Source organism: Hyperolius riggenbachi, chromosome 2 (genome assembly GCF_040937935.1).
Source record: "Hyperolius riggenbachi isolate aHypRig1 chromosome 2, aHypRig1.pri, whole genome shotgun sequence".
Taxonomy (NCBI): domain Eukaryota; kingdom Metazoa; phylum Chordata; class Amphibia; order Anura; family Hyperoliidae; genus Hyperolius; species Hyperolius riggenbachi.
The window spans coordinates 310918788-310943007 of NC_090647.1; the positions used below are offsets into that span (position 1 = coordinate 310918788).

Sequence of the window (24220 nt, forward strand, 5' to 3'; positions counted from 1 at the left end):
TGCAACCTAGGCCGTTTAACTATGTGGAACTTTCCAACTAGAGCATCCTGGGAGACAGGTATTCTTTCTACTGGCTTTAGAACACAGTACAAAACATTCGGCAGAGATCACCTGACAGGACTAAAGATGTTGCCTACTGTGATAAATGTCATAATGTAAATCAGAGTGAGGAAAAATTTTACAATTTATTTTTTCTGAGGGAAAAAAAAATGAATTTAATACATTTTGGAATAACGCTGTAACATAAATTGTGGAAAAAGTGATGCACTGTGAATACTTTCCAGATACAATGTTACAGCCTTATTCCAAATTGGATAAAAAAAATTTCCTCCGAATTCTACACACAATGACATGTATTTTTGAGGGGTGGCTTACATTTTTCCTGACCTGTATCATTACACCTTTTAATACAGAATAACTATCTGCCACTAAGCATAGCAAACAATGGCCTCAATTCACTAAGCTTTATCAAACACTTTATCAAACGTTTAATAATTTACCTCATGGGTAAAATCTAATTTTTAATTCACAAAGGCGTTATAGATATATTGAACGTTTTATTAATAAAGCATTCGATAAATATATAACACCTTATTGAATTAAAAATTAGATTTTACCCATGAGGTAAATTATCAAACATTTGATAAAGTGTTTGATAAAGCTTAGTGAATTGAGGCCTTTATTAGATTTAACCACTTGCCGACCGCGCACTCATAACGCGCGTCGGCAAAGTGGCAGCTGCAGGACCAGCGACGCAGTATTGCGTCGCCAGCTGCAGGCTGATTAATCAGGAAGCAGCTGCTCGTGCGAGCGGCTGCTTCCTGTCAATTCACGGCGGGGGGCTCCGTGAATAGCCTGCGGGCCACCGATGGCGGCTCGCAGGCTAAATGTAAACACAAGCGGAAATAATCCGCTTTGTTTACATTTGTACAGCGCTGCTGCGCAGCAGCGCCATAAGGCAGATCGGCGATCCCCGGCCAATCAGCGGCCGGGGATCGCCGCCATGTGACAGGGGACGTCCCGTCACTGGCTGCACAGGACGGATAGCGTCCTGTGCAGCCCGGAACACCAGAGGGGCCAGGTAGGAGAGGGAGGGGGAGGATTTCGCCGCGGAGGAGGGCTTTGAGGTGCCCCCCCCCGCAACACCCGCAGGCAGGAGCGATCAGACCCCCCCAGCACATCATCCCCCTAGTGAGGAAAAAAGGGGGGCGATCTGGTCGCTCTGCCTGCACGCTGATCTGTGCTGGGGGCTGGAGAGCCCACCCAGCACAGATCAGCAACAACAGCGCTGGTCGTTAAGGGGGGGGTAAAGGGTGGGTCCTCAAGTGGTTAAACACAAGGCAGTTTTTTCTTGTCAATGCAATGTGACCCCTTTCCAGGGACAGATGATAGCACCATGGTTACAGTAAACATAACGGTGACTTGTTGAAAGATTAACGGGAGAAACACAACCAGGTAAAACTTCCAGTACTTTCCAGTACTAAGGGATTATTCACACTATACAATGTGTGCAGCAGTGCCACTGTGTTGTCAAACAGTGGCAGGGCCGAGCAGAGGGTCCTTGCCCTGCAATGACATGTGATCTTCCCAACCCCCCCCCCCCCCCCCCCCCCCCCCCCGCTGATACTAATTGCATGAAGACTGCATATCCTGTGCATTTTGTATAAGATTTTCCCTTTAAAAACTTACCCAGGCAGTTCAAGTAATTATATTTTGCTTTTGTGAGCACACATCTGAATCCCCCTAGCTGTTGTGCCCTTTTCAGCTATGGGAATTCGGATTCCGGATTCAAAAAATAATGCAGCCGTCACTATGTTTTTTCCTTGCATGCGAATTCGGAAGTAGCCTATTGATTTCAGTAGGCTGCTATTCCCCATCCTAATTTACATGTGGGGTAATGAGCCCTTATGGTCCGTAATTAATAAGTGTTATGGACTGAAGCCTAGCTAAAAAAAAATTTCAATTACAGCCCAGGATTGTCAACCCTTAAGGCTTGTTCACACTAGGAGCTTGATTCACTAAACCGTGATAACTCATAGCACGCCCATGCTAGCATTTTTGTGCGCATTTCCCACCCAAATGCAAATTTCTACGCGCAATTGCGAATTTACTTGCACATTTGCGTGCAAAAATTCACAATTGCGTGCAGAAATGCAAAAACGCTATCTCGGCCGTGCTAGGTGTTATCACAGTTTAGTGAATCAAGCCCATGGAGTGCTTGGAGCTTTTTTTTTTTCTTTTTTAAGCGCTAGCATTTTTTAAAAGCACTTGTGTAATGAATTCCAATGTGTGTGTTCCCACATGAGCGTTGAGCTTTTTTTCCAATCGCAAACACGGGTCCTGTACCATTTTCTGAGCATTTGGGCTTCAATGGAAGTTATAAGAAATCGTAAAGTGCCTTAAAAGCGCTCAGAAAAATCGATTTTGTGAGCGCTTTTGATTATAAATGACATTAAATATATTCAGTTCCAGGTCAAAGAGTTCACTTCCTCATTGTCTGAAAAACAGAAAGGCTCAAATCTCAAAACAAAAGCGCTTACAAAAAAACCCACAAATCAATCAAAAAACAATGGTAAAATTGCTTCAAAAAGCGCTCAGTGCTTGCACTTTATAATGTGAACTAAGCCTTAGTGACAAAAAAAAAAAAAAAAGGAACACAGCCTAGATGTATGTAGCATTGGTGCCATACATACACATGTTTATCATTAGAGTTGGGCCGAACCTCCGATTTTAGGTTCGCGAACCTGGTTCGCGAACTTCCGCGGAAGGTTCGGTTCGCGTTAAAGTTCGCGAACCGCAATAGACTTCAATGGGGATGCGAACTTTGAAAAAAAAAAATAATTATGCTGGCCACAAAAGTGATGGAAAAGATGTTTCAAGGGGTCTAACACCTGGAGGGGGGCATGGCGGAGTGGGATACATGCCAAAAGTCCCGGGGAAAAATCTGGATTTGACGCAAAGCAGCGTTTTAAGGGCAGAAATCACATTGAATGCTAAATGACAGGCCTAAAGTGCTTTCAAACATCTTGCATGTGTATACATCAATCAGGTAGTGTAATTAAGGTACTGCTTCACACGGACACACCAAACTCACCGTGTAACGCACCGCAAACAGCTGTTTGTGTAGTGACGGCCGTGCTGGACTGGTGCACACCATGGCGAGAGTGCAGGTTTTGGTGGCTGAACAGGTATGCAGTGGTGGGTTCACAGAACAGGTATGCAGTGGTGGGTTCACAGCACAGGTATGCAGTGGTGGGTTCAATGAACAGGTATACAGTGGCGGGTCCACTGAACAGAACAGGTATGCAGTGGCAGGTTCACTGAACAGGTATGCAGTGGTGGGTTCACAGCACAGGTATGCAGTGGTGGGTTCACAGAACAGGTATGCAGTGGTGGGTTCACAGCACAGGTATGCAGTGGTGGGTTCAATGAACAGGTATACAGTGGCGGGTCCACTGAACAGAACAGGTATGCAGTGGCAGGTTCACTGAACAGGTATGCAGTGGTGGGTTCACAGCACAGGTATGCAGTGGTGGGTTCACAGAACAGGTATGCAGTGGTGGGTTCACAGCACAGGTATGCAGTGGTGGGTTCACAGAACAGGTATGCAGTGGTGGGTTCACAGCACAGGTATACAGTGGTGGGTTCAATGAACAGGTATACAGTGGCGGGTCCACTGAACAGAACAGGTATGCAGTGGCAGGTTCACTGAACAGGTATGCAGTGGTGGGTTCACAGCACAGGTATGCAGTGGTGGGTTCACAGAACAGGTATGCAGTGGTGGGTTCACAGCACAGGTATGCAGTGGTGGGTTCAATGAACAGGTATACAGTGGCGGGTCCACTGAACAGAACAGGTATGCAGTGGCAGGTTCACTGAACAGGTATGCAGTGGTAGGTTCACAGCACAGGTATGCAGTGGTGGGTTCACTGAACAGGTATGCAGTGGTGGGTTCACTGAACAGGTATGCAGTGGTGGGTTCACAGCACAGGTATGCAGTGGTGGGTTCACAGCACAGGTATGCAGTGGTGGGTTCACAGCACAGGTATGCAGCCAGACAGGAACAAGTTAAGCCTAACTAATCTTTCCCTGAGAGACAGTCTGCAGCAGCTCGCCCTACTCTCACTAACGCAGGCAGCACACAAGTGACCGTAATGGCCGCCGCTGCCTGCCTTATATAAGGGGGGGTGGGGCTCCAGGGGCTAGTGTAGCCTAATTGGCTACACTGGGCCTGCTGACTGTGATGTAGAAGGTCAAAGTTGACCCTCCATGTGCATTATGGGGCGAACCGAACTTCCGCAAAGGTTCGCCTGCGGGACGCGAACACGAACCACTGAAGTTCGCATGGAACCGTTCGCAGGCGAACCGTTCGGCCCAACTCTATTTATCATCACGTCATGTCAGTTCAGGTACATTTTAACTACTTACTGTACCGGGTGCAGTATAGTTCTGGCCTGGGAAAACTTCGCTTGAAGTCCCAGGGCCGTGAATCCACGTCTTCAGCGGCAGGCGGCCGCTGCTCGCTCCCGCCCCCGTCACTGCCCGTTAGCGGGGAGATGAATGAATGGGAACGCAGTTCCCATTCATTCATCTAAGTCCCCGTGTCAATGAACAATGGCATCTGTTAGATACCTGCATCGTTGTACCGTCCTGGAGTTACAGTGCCACGCATTACTTCCTATTCACGTACTTACGTACACGAATCGGAAATAATGTGCCAGGACATCTTATGGCCAATTAGTAAAACTACATCTAAATGCATTTTATTTAATAAAAATACCAATACTTACCGTCTAAAATTATCCATTTCCCTCCCACACTTTCCCATAGTACGCAAACTTTTTTTTTTAATAGAAAAAAGAAATGTACATAAAAATAAAATACATAGTTACCTTAGGGACTGAATTTTTTTTTATAGGTATGTCAAGAGGGTATATTACTGTTATTTTCTAATTTACGGGCTTGTAATTAGTGATGGACACAAAACTGCAAAAATGTACTAGGGAAAAATTTGAAATGTTGCAAAAACCAGGACAAATGGGCAAATAAAATGTGTGGATTTTATCCACAGTAGAACGTTTTATTTTAACACTATAATGGCCAAAAACTGAAAAATTATGAATGTTTTCAATTTTTTCTTATCCCAATTAAAATGCGTTTAGAATAAAATAATTCTTAGCATAATGTACCTCCCAAAGAAAGCCTATTTGGTGGCGAAAAAAAAGATATGGCTCATTTAGTTGTGATTAGTAGTGATTAAGTTATTCGCAAAAGAATGGGAAGAGCGCTGACATGTTATAATTTCTCTGGTCCTAAAGGGGTAAAAAACCCTCAATGGTTAAAGTGCTAGTTGTGGAAGATTGTTCCTCCATTCCTCTTCTAGCAACCAATCCCTTACATAGTCTATCCCTACTACATAAGTAAATCTCCTCATTTCCTGCATGCAGACCTAGCACTAATATCACCTTAAATAGTCTTTCATGATCACTCTGGGTGACAGTTTATACCCGATCAGTGCCAAGCAGTTCATTCTGCTCTCTGAAGAGGAGAAGTGGAGATATGTAGGAGGAGACATCCAGCTACAACTAGCAGGAAATACAATGGCAAAGGGCACAGTTTTTAACTCAGCAGATGGCTGATATCTGGGCTGCTTGCAGCTGGCGTATGTTATTGTTTTTCCGCCTGTGATGCATCAATAAACGTTGCTCGTTTAGCTACAGTGAGTGGAGACTTAATCTTCTGTGATATCTGGACACAACTGTACTAACTGTTTTTAAACCCAAAAAAGCACAAGTAAACATCCTAGACCAGTGGTTCTCAACCTTTTTAGCATGTGTACCCCTTTGCGAGTGATCCCTAGGCAAATGTACCCCCTACCAGAAAAAGTGCTGTGGTGAAAAAGTGGTCGTGGCAATTACATTATGTGGGTGGAGCCAAATACTAGGGATACTAGCCTCAGTATAGATAGCCAGGTAGTGCCCCAGTGTAGCTAGCCAGGCAGTGCTCCAGTATAGATAGCCAGGTAGTGCCCCAATGTAGATAGCCAGGTAGTGCCCCAGTATGGATAGCCAGGTAGTGCCTCAGTATAGATAGCCAGTTAGTGCCCCAAGTACAGATAGCCAGCTAGTGCCCCAGTACAGATAGCCAGCTAGTGCCCCAGTATAATCTTATGTAGCCCCGTTCCCGCGCAGACTCCTCTCGCCGGACTCTCCTCCTCTCGCCGCGTCTTCCTGCTATGGTTACTTCCGGCAGCAATCTGATGTCATGAGCGGCTGCCGGGTAATCATGGCGACAGGACGCTAGTCGGCGATAGGAGGAGAGTCTGGACAGGAGGAAAGCCCGGCGACAGGCGTCCACACAGGAACGGGGATAAGTTGCTGCGCCCCACCGACACTGCCTGCCGTGCCTGATAGTTCTCTCCTGGGGGCGAGATCTGCCATTTTGTCTGCGGCCCCTGGGGTATCCCCTGACAGCTGCCGATGTACCCCCAGGGGTCCGAGGACCCCAGGTTGAGAACCACTGTTCTAGACAAAGGAAAGATTTAGAGTGTATACATACCAGGAAAGGTACGCACATCAGCCAATTGTATGCAGCTTGGATCTAGCCTAGTTGAAATTGGCAGAAAGTGCATTTGGCTGGTCCAATTCCAAGCTGCATGAAAAGTGACTGCAAGTATATGCATCTCATTGACCATTTTTAATTCCTGTTCCTAGCAAATATGAATACATAGGAGAGCCTACACATGCTATAATCAGATGATCTGCGCTGGAAATGAAAAATCAGAAATTTGCTAATGTCTGGTTAGCTGTACATTCTCCTTTGGCGTAAAAGGATACTGGGAATGCCTGCAATTTTCTGCAAGTCATTTTCAAGCCTTGGAAAAAGCAGCAAATCAGTTACACAAGCAGGGAGATGAGTGCTATTATAATGTATAAATGCTTTAGTGTAGTCAAAGCTGCCAGGAAGTGAAATCTGAATGGGCTACAGGCAGAAATAAAAAAAGGAATTTTAAAAATTACAAGATTATACAAGTAGCAATCTTTTTTATAAGTAGGCAAATAAATACACAGCTGAAATACAGTTAAAGTATCTTACCTGTCCCAAGATTTGGAATTCTGTCGTCTGATTCCGACAGATAGTGAGAGCTCAGTCAGAAGTTTAACCTCATTTGCTCCATTATGCTTTAACTGTTTCGTTGCCAAGCTCCCAAGCTGAACCTCTGGTGGTCAAGCCAGTTTTAACATTTTTGAATATTTTCATGAAAAAATTAAGTGCTTACTGGTATTATCAGTACTTTCCCATATTCCCTTCATATACAATATAGAAGACCTGTGTTTAGCTTACAAAGCAGTCAGTGTGTGAGCTAGATATATTTTTTTTTTTATGTTTGTTTTTACGGTTGCATAGCTAAGGAGCTTTGGGCCCCAGTGCAAGTTTTACATTTGGCCCCCCAAGCATTCTATACATGATAATTTGTAGGCCAGATGGTGTTTACCTAGCAAGGACATCCACAATATGAGAGGTGTCATCAGAGGAGGGGAACAGTTTGTTAACCGCAATCATCATATAATCATATACCTAATTGGATACTTTATAATGAAGTCTTAGGGCTGTTTTACACCAAGAGCGCATTTCAGTGGTTTTTAAATCCCTAGCGTTTTGAAAAGTGCTTCATTAATGTAATAACCTGGGTGATTTCACAATGGAGTGATTTGCTTACAAAGAAAAAATATCGCAAAAACCATACAGGTAGCATTTTTGCAGCGATTGATTTTCCGTAGGAAGTAAAAGGTAAAAGTGTTGTTAATATTGCGTGCCAAAAATCGCTATAAAAATCGCTAATAGCAAAGCACTTTTTGCTGTGAAACTGCTCTAAGTGGCCCAGTGCACACCACAAACCTCTAGCAGATATGCAAAACGCTACAGGTTTTTGAAGCAGATTTCAGAGAGATTCTAGGCATGTTTAGAGAGGTTTTCTAAACATGCCTAGCGTTTTTTGGAGTGTTTTTGTGTAGCAGATTTCATATATTGTTACAGTAAAGCTGTTACTGAACAGCTTCTGTAATAAAAAAGCCTGGAAAACCGCTCTGATCTGGCCTTTTTCAGAGCGGTTTTCCACTTTCTTATACTTTAACATTGAGGCAGAAACGCCTCAGAAATCTAAAAAAAAAATGCTGCAGCCCCCCAGTTTGCATTTGTGGAAAAAACGAACCGATTTGGTGTGCACCAGCCCATTCACTTTCATTAGCCAAGCGGTTTTACCCCTGCAAGAGTTTTAAAAAACGCTCCAGAACCGCTCTGGTGTGCACCAGCCCAAAGAAACGGGATTTAAAGTGGATCCGAGATAAACTTTTACTCATTGCACAATTGTGTTCCTTTCATATAGCTTATAGGGCACTCCTCAAGCCAAATACTTTTGTTTTGTTTTAATACTCTAATTCCCTATAAACTAAACAAGCCTCGCCCACAGCTCCTTTTGTGCCTTGGCACTGTAGCAAGGGCTTATGGGAGCTCAGTCTGGGCAAGAGGAGGTTACTAGCCATTGATTTCCGAGGCAGGAGGGAGGAGGAGAGGGGACTGAATTTGCACACAGGCAAGCATCTCCAGCCCTCAGCCAGTGACAATGTGACAAACAGAACATGGCTGCCCTCATTGTGTCGCAGGAATAAATAATCAAACTTTTTAAGCTGTTTGCAGCTAGATATGCTGTGTAAACTATCTAATCTTTAGATAAGATATATAGACAAGTTACTTGTTATAGTTAGTTTTTCATTTCGGATCCGCTTTAACACTTTAAAATTATGGTAATAAAATGGCTTTAAACATTTGTTGCATGTGAGGCTATGTATCTTGTGTTTGCACTTGTATGCATGCATGGATACACACAGTGTTCTCCCCAGAAATTTTTTCCAGCGGGGTGGCATGAAATAGTAGCCGGGTGGCACGAGAAAGTAGCTGGGTGGGTGAGATGAGAGAATGCAGGGCCAGGGCTTCCGTGAGCAATTATGCTTACAGAATAGGAGGAGGTGAGCTAATGACAGCCGGGTGCTCATCAAAACTAGCCGGGTGGAGCACCCGGCTAAAAGAGCCTGGGGAGAACACTGCAAGTGGTGTATGCTTGAGACACCAGAGGTCTGATCGAGTCCTGGAGCGGTCGCCTTACAACCACAGAATATAGTAACTTCTGCCTTCATGGGTACACTTTTCTGGTAACTGGGATGTTAATTTACAATCATACTATAGTGTGTGTGCTGCTCAGTGTTAAAGTGAACCAATTATAAAGCAGGGAAATCACCATTCTGAGAAATTCAGTCTACAAACTACAATTCTCTTTTTTCCTCTAAAGGTGCAATGATTGACTACTCGAATATGAAACCATATTCTACAAAATTTGCATTGGTTTCTACCCACGTTCATTTTACAGAAATATTTTCCTTTGCTCCTATCCAATAATCTAAACTAAAAATAACTTGATCTTTATGACTTACTACACTTCAGAGCTGTGGCACATGAGAGACTCTGTAGCTGTGACAAGGCTTCAAGCTGCTGCTGCCAATGTAACTAATGTCAACCCCCTGAAAGTATCTTGTGTGTCACAGCACTTGCTTCTCTTTTGCAGAGTTCAATTTTGCCTTCTAAGTACAGGAGAATCTCATACTAAACTCTGATGTGATAAACCTCTGGCTAAAGTAAACTCAGTCCCCAGTTTCCAACCATGCTCCTGCATAATTATATAATGTATGACCAATCCTGATACAGTAAACCTCAGATCTAGTTAACTATTTGGCCAGATCCCTTGAAGTTTTCTATAATGGGATTTTACTGTATTTCCAAGTATTTCGCTTCATAAGAATGCTTGCAACAACACTGATTAAAAATGCAAATTGCAATATGCACAGTACATGTGCCTCACAACCTCAGATCAGCTAGTTCTATAAACTTGGTCACTCCCAGAGTGCACCTCAAAAAAATCTGGAGATAGAGCCTTCTGTCATGCTGCCCCTACTCTTTGGAACTCCCTGCCACACCCAGTAAAGACAGCACCATCCCTGGAGCTATTCAAATCCAGACTGAAAAGCCACCTGTTTAGCCTGGCATTTCCGGACTTCTAAAATTCTTCCTCTGTACCACAATGGTCTGAGCCATGCTTATGCGCTTTGAGTCCTATGGGAGAAAAGCGCTCTACAAATGTTATTTGTTGTTGTTGTTGTTGTTGTAGTACATGTGAACTTTGAGTTAATTTTGGCCCACTAGAAAAAAAAAATCACAGTGGTTCTAGTTCCTCCTAAGTTAAACTGAACCGGTTACTATTTATGGAGTGAGATGGAGACTGGAGTAAAATTATGCACATTAGAAGATTTGGCATTGGAATGAAGGCAACTAAACTGGTCACCAACATCTCACATTTAAAAGGTGGTGATAGTTGGTCAGTGGGAACAGTTTAGTGAGGCCTAAATCACATTCCTTAAACAGCTGGACACAGGTTCACTATAACCACCTATACCAATGTTTCCTGTATCAGTTTTCAAGTCCCATCTACAGCAAACTATTTGAGGTAACCATCCCAAACTTGAAATGTCTTATTAATGTATATTAACTATGTGGATATACACAAGACATGTACTGTAGGTGGGACTTGAGGATCTACCTTGTAATGTCTTTACTGAGATGATGGTTTTGAAGTGCAGTTCTGATGTTTTATCTCCAGACCACAAGTGCAGTTAGCTTCTCTAGCCGCTATAAGCATGAACAGGTTTAGAGGCTGACAAAAATGAGTTACACAAACAACTGTATTTAACAATAGGTTTATCTGTTTTAATATATTAGAAACACACAAGCCTCTCAACAGAAACTAAACAGCAGCTTCATCTAAATGACATATAAGGTTACATAGAAAATATATATTAATGCCCATTAACAGCTACTATTACATTCCATTAGCAATTAGTTTTACAAAATAAATTCTTTTCTTTAATGTAGAATAATCTGGGCTTTATCTGTGTAAAGCCCTGCGTTTTAGTTTGTCTCTTTGGAAAACCATACACAGTTTTGGTAAATCTGGTGCTCTTGTGACTTCTTTAAATTATATAACCCTTTTAACATAATGAGCAATGACATTTACATAAACATGTGCTAATAAGAAAAAAAGAGGTAAAAATTCCAGTAAAAACATGTAAGATTCAATGCATCGAGCATATGACAGTCTTATGAAGGCCACTAATGATCCAAGCTTTACTGTCCAATCTTACCAAATCTATGTAGTAGAATGGTAAACTGATGGAATATATTGAATGGATACTTTAGCCAGTCCCTTATATTACATAGAGATGGTAAGATTGTACAGAAAAGGATTAGATTATTAGTGGCCACCATAGTCAATAAAACAGTGCAAAATGTAAACAAAGTTCAGTCACTACTAGCAACTAGTTGCTTATTGTAAATTAAATCAGTTAAAGCTGAACTCCAAAGCGATAATAAAGTCCATCCTTTAATCCAGTTAAATATCGTTACAAAGATAGCATTAAAAGCAATTTGAATGCACCTTATAATTGAATTTTCCTTTATAACAGTTTCCTGCACAGCATTAATCACAGCACAAGTGATGCTCTTAAGTGTCTATTTGTACTATGTGTATTATCTCACATTATACAATAGGGTGCAGTGCACATCATATCCCAAAAAGAAAAATATCAGACTCTGCACTGAAATACATTTCTGAGGTTTACATTCGTGTGCTACACCATGGTACTACACCAGGTTTGTGTAGTATCACACATTTAATATAACTGATTGGAGCCAGCATCACAGCACAATATGTATTGTATCAATGTGTAGTCACTTGCAGTGAAACCGTTCATGGTGCTTAAGGGCCCTTTCAAAATGGAGTGCAACTGAGCTGAATAGTCACCATGTGTTACCACTGCAGTGTGACCAGTGAGGCATACAGTACATGAAATATGCCTCATTGCCTCTACAAATGCAGGAGTTACCCAGTTGAATGCATAGCGAATCCGCCACTCCACATTTAATGTGAAAGCCCCATAAGAATACCATTGCATCTCGTTGCAATGATATTGTCCATATCGCCGCAACCCAACGGCCTCAGTATGAAAGGGCCATTACTGTCAAATCAGCAAAACCATCTGGAGCCTACACAGTACTGTAGAACTACAGTAGAGTAAACTGATGGTTTCATATTGGTCTATGCTGCCAGGTCCAGGTACTTGGAATACAAACTAGTACAATAGGCTGATATGTTTGAAATCTGAATTAAAGTTATTTTTTTATTTGGAGATCAGCTTTAAAGAATTTGGAATGGTTGCAGTAGGTAACTGAACTGTGCATTGAGAAGTCACTGAGATGACATTTTTACCATGACTAGAAATTGTGTCCAAGAATTGACAGCTCCAACCTGTACCCAGCTCTGGACATAGACATTTGGGGTACATACATAAAAAAATGAAATATTTTGATTGACATACCTGTACATATCAACTGCTGGTGGGGAGAGTTGACTAGTTATCAATGTCTACATAAGGCAATTGTTTTGGTACAATGAGTTGCACAGAGCAGCTCATTACCTGTGGTCTCTAGAAGGTGCCATTGCTGTTGGGCACTGGAGGCTGGAAAGGTCTCAGACTACTAAAGATGGTAAATAAGATGTACAGAATTCCACCATGAATACATGTTTGATGCAATTGTGTACAGCCTGGTATTAGGCCAATCAAAAACAAGTGGCAGTGCCTTTGGTTGTCCCAATTCCAAGCTGCATGCAAGCTGGAATTATTTGCACCTCGATATTAGTCTGTACAGATTATTAACACCTCCTCACTAGAGATGGTCAATGAGATAATTCTATTGCATACAAATTGTATGCAGTGTGAAACTGGGCATATCAGATGCTCTTCCTGATGATTTTGATTGTCCCCATTACAAGCTGCATACAATTTGCAATAAATCTGCATACACACAAGAATTATTAGCATCTTATTGACCATCACTATTTATGATGGTGATAGGGCGAGGAGGGTTGTATGTTAATTGTGTGCTTGCTTAAAGTATACCAGAGACGTCAAGTTGTAAAGATTTTATACTTACCTGGGTCTTCCTCTAGCCCATAAGCATGTCCCACGCCGTCTTCCCACGGTCTGCCGTTCAGCCGCGATCGGCCCTGGTAACAGGCTCAGTCGCTTCAGTTCGGGTCTACTGAGTGTGCCTGGGAGGTCCATGCATGCGCAGAAGACCCAGACAGGACCAGGCTGAGCCAGTTATCGCGGCTGAACGGCAGTCCGTGGGAGGACAGCGAGGGACTTATGGCACTGTAGGAAGCCCCAGGTAGGTATTAAATATTAAATCTTAACAACTTAACGTCTCTGGTTTCCTTTACAGGGCTGGAGTGTTTGCATGTGTGAACTAGATGATTAATGAACAAATACAATCTGCATTCTTTCTATGATAATTGATCGAACAAATCACAGCATTCCATTGTGCAAAAGTTTAGATTGCGGCTGAGTTTATTTTTAGGGCCTGAGCCCACTAAAGCAGTTGTGTCCACTTATCAGCAACACATCAATGTTACAGATACTGAAAAGTGGACACAACTGTGTGGTCTCAGGCCCTTACTCAAATTTAGGACTCAGGATGGGCCTCAACCAAAAATGAAATACAAATCTTCTAACTCCCCCTAACCCACAGTCTAACCTGCCTCTTTTTCCTCCTAATCCCTGCACCATCCTTTACATCAGCTTCATGGCAGATCCAGACACACCTACCATACAGAATAATGGACACAGTCCCAGAGCACCCACCTAGGAAACTGGAGGACAGAAAAGTGAAAGTTACTGCTACTCAAGGTATTCCGGGGGCTTTTAAGGGGATATTATTAATCTGAACTATGCCCACATGGTGAAGATTCGTTGTAAATGTTCAACAGAACAAAGAATACCACTGAAAAGAAACGCAAACATGTCATAGGAAAGTTTTTCTCTAGGACAAACTTTTTTTTTCCATGTGACCGGTTGTAAACTAGATAAACACTTTGTAGCACCCTTGAGAGACAATATGCACATTATATGTTCATTTTATTAACAGTACACACAAGGTTCCCATTGGTTACTTGGCTCATTGTAAACTAGCTCATAATACCAACATAAAAGCAAATACAAATCACAAACAAAAACTGTATTCCTGTGTAATGGGGAGGAAAACAGTCATAAACACACTGTAGGCAAAGACATTTGTCTGCTTGGGGATAAGAAGCCTGATTGAGGCTCAAGCTCCCTTTGCACATCCTAAGACAACCCAAAGGCCATTTCCAATTGTTGTCTATGTGAGACAATGAATATGAAACCACACAGAGTACTTGTCTGACATAGTAATCTCAAAGTCCAGACCGGATGGAACAAAACTTAGAGAAAATGTGTTGCACTGTAACTGGTTCACAGGTATTTAGGGGGTGCCACTTAAACACAGCACCACTTTTGCTGAATTCAGTTTTATTTGGAAAATACAGCAATTCAGATGCATACAAAGAGATCCAAAGTGAGCAAAAAAATATATAAATATTTTACAGCACCATCTTTCATATAGGCACTTTTTCTTAATCATATGCTTATTCTACTATATGCCAGACTGTTCACTCAAAGTCCTGCATTAAATACAACTAATCCATTAGTAATGTACTTTGGCAAATGTTTTATTCATGGTAACTTTTTTTTCGATAATACACAGAGGATATTAAATAAACTGGTTCAAAGCAGCATAGTTCATTATCTTTCAAGTGCTAGGGATTTTCCCTTCATGCATCACTTATAGTTGATATTGATTTGGTCAATACACCACCTAATAACTTAGCACAGATCCCAACTGCTCATATGCTAATTTTTTCACATGAAACAAGGCTACTGCAGAAAACGCCTGTTCCATCACTTTGCATGACAAGAAGCACCACAGCTAAAGTGGTAAATGCTCAGAATCAAGGCTTCTGATTGGTCGCTCTGAGCAATTTCTCCACATTTGCATGAGTCTTCTTCCAATTGTGCTTGTAGTTGTTTTTGTAAACCTGCCCATCTTTTCAGATTATAAGAGGGTGAAACACTGACAGAGTTTTCTGAGAATACAGCAATTTGCAAATGGGAAAAGTTTGGGTTACCGGAAATGTTTGCGAAGTAACGTAACCAAGGAGCTGCTACACAGATAAAGCTACTTTGCCACAGAAGCCCTTATCCAGTTAATTAACTTGTTAATTAAGTGTTCTCACAGGAGGTCATTTTTCATCTTCTGCTTAAAATAACTTTTCAGCACTCTGTAATTGAAAACAAGTACAAAAAGGTATGTTAAAAGAAAAGTACTGTCAAAATTATTCTGAATATTTTCTTGCTGGCTGGTGACTTAAAGGGCATTTTATTGATAAGGTATGAAAACCTCACCTATGAGAAAACTCAGGAGAAAAAAATTAATTGAATAAGGGCCTGATGCCCATATGCAATTAATTTTTTCTCCTGAGATTTCTCCACGTAGATAATTTTACATGTTCTATTTAAAATAACTTTTCAGCAATTTGCAACCAAAACTGCAAGTGCCAAAAAGTAGATGAAAAAGTACTATTAAAATTATTTTGAGTATTGTCTTGCTTTCTGGTGGTTTAAAAGGCATTTCAATGACAATTCTGAACATATCACTTAGGAGAAAACTAAAGACAAAAAGTTAATTGCACATGGGCCTGAATGTCTAAACAGAATTGGGAACCATCTGTGCCTGGAAGTGAATTTTACATATTTTTGAGCATTATACTGCACTGACTGTATGTATGTGTTTCTTTAAATAGTTGAATCATTTTGGAATAGAGTCAAGTACAGGTTCAGGGTGAGTAGTTATGTCCACAAGAGTTGCTCTTAATTGCTGGTGTATTTCCGGGACTTCCTTCTGCTTCCATAATGTAAATTGGTATTTAAGGTCCAGTAATTAACATAGCTGATCAATCTTATGGAAAATGTAAAAATATCACCTCCTTATTTATTATTTGAGTACTGCAGGACCACTGGACCGTGGTGACAGGATAAGTACAGCTGATACATTTACATCATGTTTCTACAATTCTTAGCGTTGTCTGTCTCAGTTTAGAGACTGTCTTTATTTACACATAAATGACTTAAAACTTAAGATTTTTCCTTTATTATAGAGAATGTCCATTTCAAGAAAGCTGCCAAGTAGTCCTCATGACAAAAATATGCTCCCACTGTATACTGGGAAGGTGAAATACAGTTAAGCTGGCCATACATTGTTTATTGCCTAGCTTATATAGCATGTCCCTATAACCATTGTTTACCAAGATCACCAACTGCACCAGAAAGCTGGCACTGCTACCTGTGAATGCAGTACAAACCCTACCATTACTACCCACACCCCCCCCCCCAACGCTATCAATAGCTTTTCTCAACCAATGTTTAATCAATAAAATGAATGGAGCAGCTATCAAGAAGGCCATCATTCTAAGCACATTTTGATTACCTTTCATATTTTATCAAATCAAACATCTAATCTGTTAAGACGGCATAGCATATGGGTACCTTATGGGTGCCCATTAATGGTACAATTTTTAGTAAACCATTGTATTTTCGATCAGATTATTTAGCGTGTGCTGTGTAAAAACAAAGACACTGGTGGGTCCAATCAATCCTGAACAATCACATTATCGATCGGTTGAGTAGTGTGGAAGATCACAACTAGCTCAGATACAATCGAAAGTTGGATTCATTAGTATTGTGGATGTATTTAATGTGATCTTTTCTTTCTATGTGAATAATCTTATAGAAAATATGATTATTCACAAAGAAATTGCACTGTTAGTGAGACTGTATTTGTGGAGAATACAGTGAATAGGCTCAAAAAACAATGTTCTTACTTTGATAAGACAATGTAACCAAATACAAAGTTAGATTATTGTACAGTTGAAGCAAACCGGACATAAGTAGCAATATAAACAAAAAATATACTAGTACTACACTAATAAGACAGCAGCTAAATGTGTAAAATTTCTGGATCTCAGGAAGAACGCGTACGCTTGACTCAACAGCTATGAGATATACTGTGGATTAAAGGGTTTACTGAAAACAGAAATTTTAAAGTAACATTTAAAAGTGCTCGAGTAAGAGTACCGTATTGGAAAACACTGTATTTAGACAGCAAGTCCCACTTTTATTGAAGATCTAAATTCTGCCAATAAATACACTGAAAAGGTAAAAAAAATAAAAAACCTACACTTTCTATTTCTTTTACTTGTGGAAACTGATGAATATTTTAAATGGCATCTGAGGTGACATGCGGCATAAGGAAAACATGACCCAGGTTAGTAAGTATTTTTGTTTTGTCCCAGTTCAGGTGATCTTTAACCTCACAATGTGCAGCGCCGCACAGGTGAAAAATATGTACTCCACCATGGCTAGCAGCAATGCTAAGCAGTATGTACTGTAGACAGTGTAGGTTCTTTAGCTATATGAATCTGATTAAACTGTGTCACAGGCATTCATTTTTTTAATCTTCACAACGAGCCCTGTAGATTTAGTCACCAACAATAAAAACTTTGGTGGAACTACTCCAATCCCTCTGCTTACTGCTACAATGCATTCACTTCAGTTGTTAGACAAAAAATAAATAAAAATAAAAAAAGGCAGAGTAATTATATTTTTCAAATCTTCAACTTCTTAAAATTAGCATTAATGTTTTCCCGTGGAGACGTCTGTACTGTAACAACCTAAAGTCTATGTACAGATAAAGTCAGATGTTTACATACACTTATGGTGCCCATACATGGTGCAATAAAAACGTTCGATTTTTCCAGTTTATTCAACCAAAATGATCAAATTGAATGAAAGTCAAAAATAATCTTTTTTGGGATCAAGAAAAACCAAACGATTATTCCTTTTTTTCAATAAAAATCCAATCGGACATGTTGGAAAAAATCTTAATATTCGATGTAACAGAATAATCAAACTAAATTATCTAATCGAAAGAAATTGTACCATGTATGGGCACCATTCGGGTGAATCATTAAAAAAAAAAAATACATTATACATACAAGCATTATGGTTTTGATGCCTTGCAGGCCTCACTCTTTTTCCTCAAAACAGAACAATGGACAAATAGATCTTTAATTCATCGGACCAAAACACATTTCTCCATAAGATCTTTGTTCTCATGTGGCCTTGCAAACTGCAGTCTGGCTTTTTTATTTAATGGTGGCATTGGAGAAATAGACACTTCCTTGCTTAGCAGCCTTTCAGGTTATCGTATGTCAATATAGGAATCATTTTTCTATGAATGTAGATACTTGACTTCCTGTTTCCGCCAGCATTTGGAAAAGGTCCTTTGCTGGTGATTAGTGACAGATTTATTCTATTCATGCTAAAATACGTTCTTCTCTAGAAGACAGAATGCACTTTCTTCCTTAGTGGTATGGCTGTGTGGTCTCACTGTGAAATTTTTGTTGTTGTACAGATGAATATGGAACCTTCCAGTATTTGTACATTGTTTCCAAGGATGAGCCAAATTTGTTGAGGATGTCATTTTTTTTCTGAGACTGTGGCTGATTTCTTAGGATTCTCCCATTATGTTAAGTAAAAAAGACAGCACATCTGATGGTAGGCCTAAACATACATTTACATGTTGACCCTCAGTAATGCTAATCAGACGCCAATTGTCTTACTGCCTACAGGCTTGACGTTTTCTGAAATCTTCCAAGCAGTTTGAAGACACAGTCAAAGTGAATGTACCGGTATATTTGGGACCCTTTGGGATTGTGATATAGTCAATAAAAAATAATAAACCGAGAACATTGCTGGAAAAATGACTTACGTCATGCACAAAGTCAATGTCTTAAATGATATGCCAAATTCATAGCTTGTTAGTATAAAATCTGTTAAGGGATTAAAGAGCACATTTTAAAGACTTTATCCCAAGTGCATGTAAATATCTGACTTCAACTATACATGAATTTCCCATTTTAACCCTTCCCTCCCAAACCCTAACTAATTTAATTATAAACGCCCATCCCAAACTCCCATTCAAAATCACCAGGACCCCCAAAGGCTTCTGGAGGCAGACTGTCACATCATCCTAATAGCCTGGCCTCCCACTGAAGTGGACATGATGCTCAAGCCACTTTCCCCCTCGCTTGTCACTAACTGGCATCTGCCAGGGTTCTGAAATTGCATGAAAATGTATACAATGTCCATAACATAGTTTTGCTCATTTATACTTTGTCTTAATAGTGTTAGAAAAACAAAATTATAGAATGGTCCTTGATATAGGCAGCACAGCTTGTTCCCACACTGATTAACGCATAGCAGTTAAGTTCACATTTTGGGTGCGGTCAGTGGTGAAATTTTTTGTTTTTCAGAGTTTGCTGGTTTCTTGTCTGCCCATGCTTATCCCATAAGTGAGTGAGTTAGTAATAAAGAAGGTCATGAATCCGAGCTGTGTGTTTGTCTCAGGTCACTGACTCAGTACTTGGCGAAGCTATCAGGTATACTACATATTACTGTCTGGAACTGTTGAGTATTAGAATCACATAGCAATTCTGAGACGACAGGATCCTGCCGCATGGCAACTCACCAGCACCTGCTCTATAAACTCCCAGTCCAATGGCAAAATACTTAATACAAAGCATAGCCATTAGGAAACATTCAATGCAGTATATCACTTGCATAGAAACAGTCATTTTCTTTGTACACTCCCAACTCTGGGACTCAATATTAAAAAAAAAATGTATTTGAAATATTAAAATATTTAGGAAACCATAACTATTATTCAGCTCTGCTACATCATTGAAAGTCATACTCATCCATTAATGCCCACTGATGTGCATGGATTTCACACTCCATCCATATAAGGACATCCAGATAGCAGCAAGGTTTAAACATTAAAAAAGTACACATTTAGTACACTTGAAAATATGGCATGGCGCACTACTATAACTTGTAAACGGCGCTACAAATTGCCACATAAGCTAGAATAACTCTGTATAAAAATAAAATTCTATTGCGTTCAGTTAGGAAAATGTTATGCACCATTCTTCCCGAACTTGGACAGGTTTTACCAGCAATATATGTATGGTCATTTTCTTAAGTACCTTTAATCAAGATATAGTTTAAGGTATCAGTATACTAAATGAAGGCAAAAGGCCAACTGTATGAAATTAGAAAAAAAATTGTCATCAAGTAGTGTTGCTGTGAAGCAAAACTGATGGAGAAGCATGTGATCAGTTTGATCAGCTGACAAATTTGTAAGGTTCCGATTTGCTGAAATCATTTCCTGTTTTAGCACGATTGTGCCCACCAAATCTGAGCCTTACAAATCTATCCAACCTGATCAAAACAGGCGTCTTTTGCTACACATGAGCAACACTACTTTAAAGCAGTGTGCTTCAGATATGAAACTTCGAATTGCCATTAAATGTATACAGTACATGACAAACCAGTCGCAATAGTGTTCATTTGAAATTATTGCAAGAATATGTATTGTTATTCAGATTTCAGCAACATACTGCTTTTCACCTTAATATTTGTGGTTGCCTTGATACACAACCCTTCATTAAAAGTGCAGGTAGAAGGATATGGCCATCCTCAAGTCTGTTTTTGTAACTAGACATATAGTTATCTCGACATTATCTCTATGTAAGGCCAGCTAAAAACATGCAAAGCATCTCTTGAGAGCCTATGGTCTACTCTAAGGAAAGCATACATGAGCTTCATACTGGTTCCCAATAAGCTTTAGTCAGCTGTTCATATAGTAATTACATCTCTCTGTATAAACAAGAGGCCATGGAGCATGGACAAAATATGGCAGGCACTTGTAGCTGCTACAAATCAGCTCACACTCCAGACACTGCAATTAATTACATTCAGCTGTTAATAACTATGTCAAACTGTCAAACGGTTGCAAATTGAAGCTGCAAGAACATGGATTCTATTCAGTTGCGTGTCTCTACTGCCAGGCTGTTTATTTCATATGGCCCATATGCTCAATCGCATCATCCATCTTTACTAGTCCTAACATTTACTTTACCACTTACACGGGTCCCTTCATTTAAGCCAAATTCCCATAGTGCCCTGATACCACACCTATTTTGGTAAACAAAATAATAATGTTGCTTTGAAAATATTGCTAATAAACTAAAGCAACCCACAATCAACAGCCGATATTAAGCTTCGTAGACATGGTTGATTGAAATCTGGCAAGGCTGACTTGGCTGAGAACTTAGTGTGTACACAGGTGTGCCCCGAGGAAGCTCTGTTATGCCGAAACTTTAAGCCACTCAATAGACAAGTGTACTGTCCTCCTCCCGTTCCATTGTTTATCACACTGTCATATCCCGTCTCCCCTCCCGTTTGGCAGTAACTGGAGGCAGCATCTGTATGTTTGTGCATGGAGCTGTCCCCCTAGGGATCAGGTCTGGATTCCAACTGGGTAGCCATTAGAACAGTTTAAGTACTTTTAGTCAAAAAGTAGTATTGGTCATGAGATTGTTCTTCAAACTAACTGACATCAGTAAGCACATTAAGGAGCGGTTCACATGGATTCTAGCAGCGTCCTGTTTGGCAGTGTCTCGTTCAGCGGATTCGGCAGTCTGTTGCGATTGATGTTTTTCGCCACTGCAGGACAACACAAAGACGCGGCGTTAATAGACCCTGGATGCCGCATGTAGCGTCCAGGGTCACCTAGAATGACGGGATAAAATCAGAGTGCCACGTTTGGGCAAATGCCGGTAAACGATGCAAACCGTCCGATACAAATGCTCTTATTCACTTAAATGGGGGCGTTTAACGATGAGTCCTGGCCAAGCGTCCGTGTGAACCGGCCCTAATATTTTCCACAAACTCAAAAGCCCTGGGTTCAGCTAATCTGATTATACATTGGCAGCAGCCAAGGTTTGTCAGCCAGGGATTGAGGACATATGACTGTTTACCAACCCTGATCAGGTCATGAACATCTTATATCTAAAGGGACCCTGAGCAGTGCCTAAAAATGGAATTCTGAACTTACTTGCAGCTTCCTCCAGCTGCCTGTAGTCCACAAGGTCCCTCAGCATCCTCTGTGTCCCCTCCATGCTCCCGCTGGCAGCTCCATTAGGTGTACGACTTTGCCTGAAGTCGTGCGCAACTGCGCATGCACGGCGCTCCTGGCTCGATCACACACCCGTTGCTGTGAGCCCGGTTCTCAAAAGACTGAGTCACACTTGCGCAGGATGCTGACAGCGATGGGCGCATTATCGAATTGGACAGGCCGCGCATTTGCAGTTGTGCACAACTTCGGGCAAAGTCGCACACCTAACTGAGCCGTCAGCAGGTGCATGGAGAGGGACCTCGCTGGTTCCCGGGGGCCGGAGGAAACACCAGGTAAATTCAGAATTCTATTTTTAGGAACTGCTCAGGGTTTAACTCCAATCAAAACCTTGAATTTTGGATAGGGAAATGTTTAGGATAAAGCCCCTTGTTTTGACGTTTGTGACCCTGCAATTACCCTCCGTTTTTGTCCCGTGGCAGCTGGAAACAAGACGGACCTGGCTCTCAGAATTTTACAATTGTTACTGAAGAAAGAATTAGCCATAAAGCTCTAGTGAAGACATCTTTCCTTTGGGTTGGGGTGTGGTTGTGGGTGGTGTCCCCAGGCAGTGAGAGAGCCTGGGGCGCCGCCCACGCCACGCCCCTATGAGCACAGTTGTGCCTTTAAGAGGCTAGTCAGCCCTATGCAATGTCAGGTGCATCTTGGTTAGATGCGCTACCATTTTCATTTCTCCATGTATGCAATTGTAACTTTCTTTCCTTTGGGTTGGGGTGTGGTTGTGGGCGGTGTCCCCAGGCAGTGAGAGAGCCTGGGGCACCGCCCACACCACGCCCCTTCCCCTTTATATGGCCGGCTGCTCCCAAGGCAATGCTGCAAGCATGTTCCCATATTGCTGGGTGATTTTAAACGTAGGTTAGGGCGGGGACCCAGAGAGAAGGCTGCACGAGCCGTCCCTGCTACTGAACTGATGTCTCTCTCAATAAGACAAGGGTAAGGTCCCCTAATAAGTTAATAATGTGTAACGCATGGATTTGCTTCCATTATTGTATTGTGAGATGCATTAGTTCTAATGCACCTGTTCTACTGCTATGAGCACAGTTGTGCCTTTAAGAGGCTAGTCAGCCCTATGCAATGTCGGGTGCATCTTGGTTAGATGCGCTACCATTTTCATTTCTCCATGTATGCAAGACATCTGTTTTGGTTACAACTCTGAGGTGGAAAAAGATTTGCTTTCTTTCATGTCCCTAAATATTGAAGTGAAGGGACTAACAGGAATATAAACAGCAACAGAAGTTGTAATATTTCCCCTTTCGCTCAAAAAGTAAAAAAAAAAGTTTTGGCAGGCGTTCTACTTTAATTCATATAGGAGGTTCGATTAGACCACCTAAAATATGGGCAATGAGACATACAAAGTGAAAACCTTTGCTCACATACAAAGTCCGTTATCAGGCAAAATAAAAATACACTTAGTGTAAACATGATTGTATTTCAACAGCAGAAAGTAAAAAAAAGCCCCTTAATAAATGTACATTCTTAGGGTCCACTTCCACATGGAGACATGCGAATTTGCATGCAAAAACGCCATTTTTTTTCCTCCATGAGTTTTTAGCTCTTTCAGTCAGGAAGGAAGCCATAATAAGTAAAATGACTGGCCAATGTTTTTTTTTTAACGTGAAATCACATTAAGAAATGCACACTTAAAACACACAACACACACAGATTTCCTATCAAATACATTAAGTTATTCATGCAGTGTGCAGAAACTGACAGAAATTTTCTGCAAACAGATTCTGCACATGGGAGACACTAGTAAATTTAAATACATTGCTAAGTGAATCTGTATGCAGTTTATGCACACAAATTTGCATGTAGTGGAAATGAGTCCTTAGGTACATTTATAAGATGAGGTTAAATGGTAACAAAGCCTTCAAATAGAAAACACACACACTGCACAGAACAGGCACTTGAGTGTCTTCCAACATGTAAAACATTAAAGTGGTCAAACTCTGGCATAACATTCAATACAAATGTGTTTTTCTACTTTTTAAAGCCCATACAGTTACCATATTTGCTTTTGTGCACAAGAAATATTGTCCATTTACAAATTGCAAGTTTCTCAAAGTACAGTTTATCTGCTCTGAAAGCTTCCATTGCATTT

The 24220-nt window shown here is 41.0% G+C and overlaps 1 protein-coding gene across 7 annotated transcripts in view; it reads right to left on the reverse strand.

Moving 5' to 3' along the window:
• Positions 1-10824: 10824 nt before the first annotated feature.
• LOC137546524 (protein argonaute-3) overlaps positions 10825-24220 on the reverse strand; it is a 126731-nt gene continuing 113335 nt past the window's right edge. For 6 of the 7 annotated variants that reach the window (XM_068269090.1, XM_068269088.1, XM_068269087.1 and 3 more), the window contains one exon: positions 10825-15304. The gene's annotated coding sequence lies outside the window, so the exon portion shown is untranslated. The remainder of the gene's footprint in view (positions 15305-24220) is intronic. The other variant, XM_068269084.1, reaches the window with a different exon arrangement.